Genomic DNA, 9,194 nt, shown 5'->3' on the forward strand with positions numbered 1-9,194 from the left:
CAACTTTTAGTGGCACAGCTACAGAGGATGCCCAAGGATTTCTCGAAAATTATCACCATATTCTCCGCACCATGGGTATTGTGGAAGTGAGCGGAGTTTCCTTTACTATATTTCAACTGTCAGGCGCAGTGTATCGGTGGTGGCAAATCTATGAAGAAGGTAGACCAGCCAATGCCACACCACTAACTTAGGCTCAATTTTCAGAAATGTTCTTGAAAGAGTTTGTTCCCCAGACTCTCAGAGATGTGTGGCACACAGAGTTTGAACGATTGTGTCAGGGAACTATGACAGTGTCAGAATATGCTATCAGGTTCAGTGAGTTAGCCCGTCATGCATCTATCTTAGTTCCTACATTCAGAGAACGGGTCCGCAGATTCATTGAGGGGCTCGATTATGATATTAAAATATGCATGGCTCGAGAGTTGCAAACTGATGCTCCATTTCAACAAGTTGTGGAGATTGCAAGGAAGATTGAGGGTGTTTTAGGCGAGGAAAGGGAGTCTAAGGAGGCCAAAAGTTCTCGAAGATCTGGAGGGTTCAGTGGATTTTACTCTTCAGCTAGAACCCATTATAGCGGAGGCTCGAGCAGTCGGTCAGCTCAGTCCGCACATCAGATTACTCGGAGTGTTCCAGTTTACAATGCACCACCGATACGAGATTCTTACAGTGGTTATTCCAGTTATTCGGCACAGACTCAGTACGAGCAGCCGCGACCTCAGAGGGGTTGTTATGAGTGTGGTGATACTAGGCATATCATGAGAGATTGTCCCAGACTTGGGAGGGGTGGATTTCATCAGAACACTCCAGCTACAAGCTTTATTCCAGTTGATACTACACGTGCACAGTCAGCTAGAGGTGGAGGACAGGCGGGTAGTGGGCGCTTAAGAGGTGGAGGCCCGACCCATTGATTTAATCACTATGATTTGGCTGAGGCCAATACACCAGATGGTGTTGTTATACGTATGATCCTGATTTTATTATAAAAGGATATTTTGCTTAATTTGATTCGGTTCTGAATATTGAGGTGAGTCCTCCTATTATGCTCCACTTATGGGTGAGTTTCGTAAATTTGTGACCCACTTATATGTTTATCCATATTGGGAGATTTAAAGATGTGAACCCGTATCTGTCATTTTATTTTTGGTACACCATTGAGTGCTATAAGCCCAAAAGTAATTTTTATTATCCATTACAGTGGGTTTAATGTGTTTCGGAATAATTGATTCCAATTTTTATGAATTATATGCCCTACCGGTAGGAGGGTTCATTATATGTTGTGAAAATTATTTATGAAATATATTGAAAAGAAGAAAGAAAGAAAATTGAAACTTTCAGTTGGCATAATGTGCAACATACTTATGATTCGGAGATGAGGACGAGATCCTCGTATTTTTACATGATGTGAAATATTTAAACCGGGCTGCAAGCCGCGATGGAAGTTATGTAAAGACGAGGTCCTTGTGGTGAAATATTTATGAGTTTAAAATTTTCCCTTTGTGAAATTTAATTATACAATAGTATTAATAGGGAGTTAGCCTGTTAGGCTTATTTGATAATTCTTGTATATTTTTCTGTGCATATTCAGCCTTTTTTGTGCTGTAAACATTGAGTTTTAACCTATGAGATGAGTGCCAAGGTGGCGTTAAATATGACTCATTAATCTGAGTAAGCAATCATGAGGTCTTCATGCCTCACATTCTGTTTTTAGTGTTGTGAAAATTCGAAATGAGGTGGTGGTTAATATGAGATTAAATGATGATACTGGAATTAATTATGAACAGCTTTTAAGATTAAAGATGTGGTGATGAGCATACATATGATGTGTTTCATGTCCTGATATCATTATGATAATGTAATGCTTGTAATGCTGAGATTGGTGTTATTGATATATACCTTTTGGTATTTTATTGGGTTGTGGAGGTGTTGTTAGGAGTTGTTTTGGTATTACTCTGGCAGGTGGATAAGCCCAATTACATGGGGGACTCTGCCGAAATTTCTGAAAAATTTGGGAGTTAGTAAAATTTGGAGGATTGAGATTTGCAAAGGAAGAGATAAATATGTTATGTGTTTGAGGGTGAATGATCCTAAGAGGGGAAGAATGTAGCAACCCGAAAAATATTTGAAGTATTTCAACACTATCAAGAAAGTTGATGTGTGCGTAGCCACTAGTTACTATAGCCAGTTGAGACTAATACCGTGTGTCGAAGTGCAAATCAGGCCTTTTGGAAATGAATGGAGAGTTAGGAAATTTGCTTTAAAGCTTATAAGAATGGAGAAAAGAAATAATCTCAATTGAGATGATGTCGTCGGACCCGTGTTAAATTAAGGGAACGTAGAATCACCCACAAGTATGTGTGTAAGAATACACTCAGTAATTTAAAGTCCTCAGAAAGAGTCTTGGCACGTTCGAGGACGAACGTAGGTTTAAAAGGTGGAGAATGTAACGACCCGACTTGTCATTTTAAGAATTAACACCATGTTCAATGACATAAGGTCCCAAGCAACTTTATAATATGTATTATGACCCGCGGGTGTGGTCGAGTTTGATTTTCGAAAGATTTAGAATTTAATTGAAAGAGAAATTCTCATTTTGAAGCTTAAATGGAAAGAGTTGACCAAAGAGTTGACTTTTGAACAAACTACCTCGGAATAGAATTTTGATGATGTCAATAGCTTCGTATGGTGATTTCGGACTTAAGCGCGTGTTCGGATTTGGATTTTGAAGTCCGTAGGACAATTCGACGCATTTTGGCGAAAGTTGGAAAATAGACGATTTTCGGAAAGTTCGATCGAAGGTTGAATTTTTGATAACGAGGTCGGAATCCGATTCTGGAAATTGGAATAGGTCCGTTATGTCACTTATGACTTATGTGCAAAATTTGAGGTCAATCGGACTTGATTCGATAGGTTTCAGCATCGAATGTTGAAGTTGGAAATTTCATAATAGACTAAAGTTTCAAGTGAGTTCGCACAAGACCTAACTTCAAACGACCATACCTCTCTTGATATGAATATTTATATGGTGTGTTACCTATAAAAAGAAAGTTCTATGTGTCTAGTTTCCCACCCTTCAAACCGTTCGTTATTTGGACATTCCTACAAGAAGTTATGACCAAATTACCAAAGGCTGACAGAATGCAATTCTGCGACCATTATGCGATCGCAAAATGGTTATACGACCGCAAACTGGTCGCAAAATGGTCCAGAACAGCCCAGTTCTGGGCACCGATTTGTGCGATCATTTTGCGACCCGTACACCAATTGTGCGGTCCATTGTACGACCGCATAACTGAGTTCGGAGGGTTAATTTTTTTATTTTTATAACCTGACCCTATTTTGATAAATAGACTTTGGGGTTTATTTTGGGGCAATTATCTGAGGTTTTTTAGAGAGAAGTGAGAGTGTTCTAGAGAGAGGAAGTAGATGAAGTATTTTGTTCATCAAGATCTTGTCCAAACTTTGAAATCCAACAAGGAAATCTCACAAGTTCTTCATCTAAGAGGTAAGGTTCCATACCCTAGTTTTCAATTTCGAATTTGGGTAGAATATAGTTGATTAGGAGTATGATTCTTGGGTATGAGAGTATTATTTATATATGTATGTACCAATAAGATTTGTGGGAAGATTATTGGGCTAAAATAAGTAAAGATTGGGTTGAGGAGTGAAGGAAATCTTGTAGAAGAACCTTGTAGCCAAATTTGCACACCTAGTGATTGATAAAATGCTCAAATGAGCTGAAACCATGAAAATCTTCCTAATTATGGCTCACTTTTGTTATGTTTCTAAATAGATTGAAGTTGCTAGGATTTCCGGAACCTCGTAGTAACGTAAGGAAGGCTCAAGAAAGATTGGAGCCGCCCGGAGGTCAATTCACGTGAGAAAGCTATTTTGAAATATCGACTTAACTTCAAAAAGGTAAGTATCTTGCTTAACCTCGAGTGGGAGAATTTCCCCTTAGGCATTGAGTCTTATGTGCAATTTGTGTAATTGAAAACCATGTACGCGAGGTGACAAGTACATACTTGGTTTATATGTGCAAATTTTATTGAGTTAAAGTCTTGAGCATATTGTGTAATAAATTGGATAATTGTTGGCATATATTTAATCATCTATTTGTCGTGCCTAAATCCTTGTTGTTGACTCTGTTGTTATATGACAAATTGATGTGATTGTTATTTGATTATTTATGAAATTTCGTGAATTTGCTGGTTTGATAGTTATTGGAATTTAATTTCATTTTAGATTTTTTACTCTGCAAATAATTAATTAAATGAGCTTAAGAAGAGGTGTTTATATAAGTATTGAAAAGTTGGAGTTAATGAAGACTTTGCTTTATGTTGAGTAATTTCTATCTCTGTTGATTATTTTTGGGTGTTGTACACATTGTGTGGATCCTTCGGCTATTTATTGTGAAAATAATTGACTTGGTTGTATCTTTGGAATTTTGGTTGTATCCATTGGGAAAATTGTGATATGAATTAATTTTGTTATGTTGCCGTGATAATTTTCCGTGTAAATTATTGTGTTGTGTTAATTATATTTTGAAGATATAAGGGTGGTATTTTAGCGTTGATATTATGTGGGTATAAGGGTGGCATTTCACTGTGGTTATGGTTGTTGGAATATTGTCTGGGAGGAGCGATAAGGGTAGCAATAGGAGCGATAAGGGTGGCTATTGATATTGTCTGGGTGGAGCGATAAGGGTGTTATAGGAGTGATTAGTGTGACAATAGGAGCAATAAGAGTGGCTATTGTCAGGGACGATATGGGATGATATGGGGTTGTGGGTTTGATGATTTTCATGTGATTTTGTTATATTTTTGTGTTTATTTCTATACCTTGTGCAATTTTTCTTGTTGTTGGTAAATTGATGATGTCACGATCCAAAATCTCACCCGTCGTGATGGCGCCTATCTCAATACTAGGCAAGCCGAAAATCTCAACAAACCACAATTTCTCTCAAGATTGAAAATATAATATTTAAATACAATACAAACACTCCCCAAAACCTGGTGTCACTGAGTACATGAGCATCTAATATGAATACAAGTCTGAAAAATACTCATACTATAATAGTCTGAGACCAAATACGGTAAACAAAGAGATAGAGAAGGAGAGACAAGGTCTACAGAACACAACAACTACCTCAAAATCTCCTAAAAATCAACCGCGCGAAAGGATCAACACCCGCTATGTCCGAAAATATCTGGATCTGCACACGAAGTGCAGGATGTAGTATGAGTACAACCAACTCAGCAAGTAACAATAATAAATAAAGAACTGAAGGTAGTAACGAGCTATACAGTTATGGTTTATTTCGAGTAATTCCAGCCAAGAATCGACATGTTATCAAATCTTGCAGATTAATGTCAAATCAATTTTTATACAGTTCCTGTTCATGTAATCCGTATATCAATAATCTTTCAGAGATTTTCCAACAATGACCGATAGCAACTACGTGCAACAACAAATGGAAATCAAGTACAACCTCTTATGACAACAATCACTCACTGGGCTCCCAGCCCTCATCACTCCCTGGGCTCCCAGCTCTCATCACTCTCTCAATGGGTACCCGCGCTCACTGGGGGTGTACAAACTCCAGAGGGGCTCCTACAGTCCAAGCGCTATAATCTGCAAGGACAACTCACGTGTTGCACGGATAACTCACGTGCCATAATATAAATATCTGGATCCGCACAGCCAACTCACGTGCTATAGTATAATTTAAGGATCCGCACGGATAAAGGTGCCATGAGTAAATAATAAGGATATTGGCACGTGAATTGTCCGTGTAGTTGTGATATGAATTGTGAGCACGGGGTGCTGTGATTAAATGATAATGATATTTGGCATGTGAATTGTCCGTGCAGTTGTGATATGAAATAAGGACACGAGGTTCCGGAAAAATATGATGATTTAATTATGGACACGAGGTGCCGTGAAAATATAAAAAATGGGTTGAGACCCGTGTTTACGAAAAATATGGAAATGTGCTAAGATCCGTATTTTTATGATTATGAAACGAGGTGTCACATGGTGACTTTTTAATTGAAATAATTATATTTAAAATATTTATTTGAAAGGATTTTTATGTAGAATGTATTATATGAAAGAATTATATTTGGAAGGTAATTATTTGAGAAAATTATATTTGAAAGAAAGTTATTTGAAAGAATTATGTGTGAAAGACATTTATTTGAATGATTTGATTTATTGTGTGTAATTGTATTTATTAATTGTTGAGCGATATTAATGGTATTCTTGTTGTCTGTTGTGCATATTACTGGTTATTTTATGTTGCTCTTATTGTTATATGCTTCCTATTATTTTGTGTATTATATTGCACAGGCTATTAGACTAGTGAATGTCTTGACTGTACCTCGTCTCTACTCCACTGAGGTTAGTATTGATACTTACTGGGTACCGACCGTGATGTACTCATACTACACTTCTGTACATTTTTGTGAAGAGCCAGGTATTGGAGTTATTGGACTTGAGAAGAGCTAAAGCGGGATCGTAAGGATTCAAGGTAGAGCTGCTTGGTCGTCGCAGTCCCTTGGAGTCTTTTTATTTCATTGTACTGTTAATTTTTAATCAAACAGTATTGTATATTCGGTCCTCATGATCATTCCATGTATTCAGTTAGAATTCGTGACTCAGTACTACCAGTCTTGGGAGGTTGTACATTCACATTTGTTCGGCTGTTAGTTTTGGTTACTTATTTAATTAAAAAAAATGGCTCCAAAAATGTAATTGAAATCGGCTTACCCAGTCTTAGAGACTAGGTACCATCACGACACCTGTGGTGGGATTTTTGGGTCGTGACATTGAAGAACTAGGTGGCATGCGTGAGCTATTCACTGATTCCATCAAGACTGTGTTACAGGCAATTAATAGTCAACATGATACTAACATTGATGCTAAAGTGTCATTTAAAATATAGTCATTTTGAAAAATATTTTTACCCGATTTATATTTATATTAGCATTCATAAAGCATATGGCCTCAGAAGATCTGCTTGCAGGTTAGTGGCAGTTCTGGAAAAAATGATGAGCATTATAAAGCAAATAACACACAACAATATCATGGCAACAGTGTTAAACAAGTGTTGGGCAGCAACACTAAAATAAGTATTTAAATAATTTTATCCCAATTTGATGACATGACTTACATAGGTTAAACATATTACTAAATTATCAACAAATTATCTACATTATATTACCAATTGTTGTTGTAGATACAGGACATATGTCTGACATTCAAAAAAAGCAGAATGTTCTTGTATCATGTCCTATAGGTGTTGACTTATCTTCCCAATTTCAAGAGGCATTCAAGAAAGAAACTGCAGGTATGATTTAATATATTTTTTTTTACATATTACATTTCAGCTACATGACATTATTTTAACAAATTAACTATAACTTAATTACAATTTATCCATATTTTATTTCTATTAGAACAAATTACCTACAATTCTCTTTCATTGTATACATTTGTTGTCACGGAGAAGAGAACTATGCATGTGCACTCTTCAAATCAGGAAGCAAATATTGTCATACAAGGAGAGCATTTCAATGAAGAGAATGAGACTATGTATTTGCACTCTCCAATTCAAGAAGCAAATATTTCTCATCAAGGAGAGGATTGCAACGAAGATTTTAGTAGTATTAATAATATAATTATAGACAAAAACAACAAGTTTTAAATAATTTACAATTTTTCAACATATCTGATGCAAGCAACATACCATATTATTCTTTTATTTTTTAACTTTGTAGGTAAACCAGTCGACTTCATCAATGTAGCTGACTCGGACAATGATTCCAAGTATGGAGAAAGGGTAATAACACTTGATGATTTTGAGTTGCCTGAGAACTTCTCACAGATAGTTAAGTTCGGCGAGGTTAATGAAGATGAGACAACCCTTGTACAACAAGGAAGAACAAAGGTTCCTGGAAAGTTTGCTAGATCCCTCTTTCTCCCTTATTTCAGTTCTGGTGAAAGCGGTTCTGTTGGATCTCCCCCAATTTTCAACATCAAACATCCATTTACTGGGGTTATTGACAATATTGATCCTGATTTGTTGGAAGAATTCAATAAGTGGTTACATTTAGGTACCGATACGGTTTCAAAGAGGTTAGATTCTGCACTTTTTCATATTATCAAGGGCATATAATTTATGGATTTTCACTTGCAACTATATTTTAATTGGATTTTCTATGTCTTTAAATAGGAAGAAGGCGCCTTATACAGTAAAAGATAACCTGCTCAACCCGTGGTTTGATTTTGGATTGGAGAAAGTTGATAAAAAGGACTGGTTTTATACTTTGGCACATACTGGACAAATCCTGAACAACACGGTTCGCTCATACCCTGGCATATAATTATAAGCTGAAGTTTATGTTCTTTTAGATATCTATAGATATTTTATTTAAAATTTGTAGTTGAATTGTCTGATGTAGTGAGAAATTATGTAATTTATTTTTTAGCAACACATTGATATTATTTTATACTATTTGAGGAAGAGATGAAAGTATGGTCCTGAAAACAGAACTCGATTTACAACCACTGACTGTAGGTTCAAGACTAAAATAGAATAAATTTATGAGAGGTACGTGAATGCACCGGCCGATATGAAGCTTATTGTTATCAAACTCCAGGATATCGTATCAGAATACATATTGGGGTACCAATTACTTGCAAATATTGCATGGAAAAAAGTTGAATTTATGATTATGCCCATCAATATTGTTGATAAATTTTACTGATTGTTGGCTGTATTTGACATTACCGATATGGTTCTATATGTTTATGATTCTATAGTTTTTTCACGTAATCACAAACTTGTTGAATTTATTGTCGACAAGTTTGTTGTTATGATCCCCCTCTACTTGTTATGCACCGCCTTCTATGGCAAGCGTCCAGACGTCAACTACAAGAATACAAAGGCATACATTGAAAAAAGTGTTACTGACCCTCTTGACATTCAATGGTTGGTCGATGAAATGCCCCAACAAAAAGAGGGATCACTGTATGTACTGCTTTTTCTTCAATTTACCCAACTGAATTTTACATTGAATGCTAAAGCTTTTTCCATAATATTTATTGTAGTGATTGTGGTGTATACATGGCGGCTTTTGCAGAATATGTCAGCATTGGACAACTCTCGATTTCAAAGGAAGACTTTTCTTATA

The sequence above is a fragment of the Nicotiana tabacum genome, chromosome 19, assembly GCF_000715075.1.
Source record: "Nicotiana tabacum cultivar K326 chromosome 19, ASM71507v2, whole genome shotgun sequence".
Lineage (NCBI taxonomy): Eukaryota > Viridiplantae > Streptophyta > Magnoliopsida > Solanales > Solanaceae > Nicotiana > Nicotiana tabacum.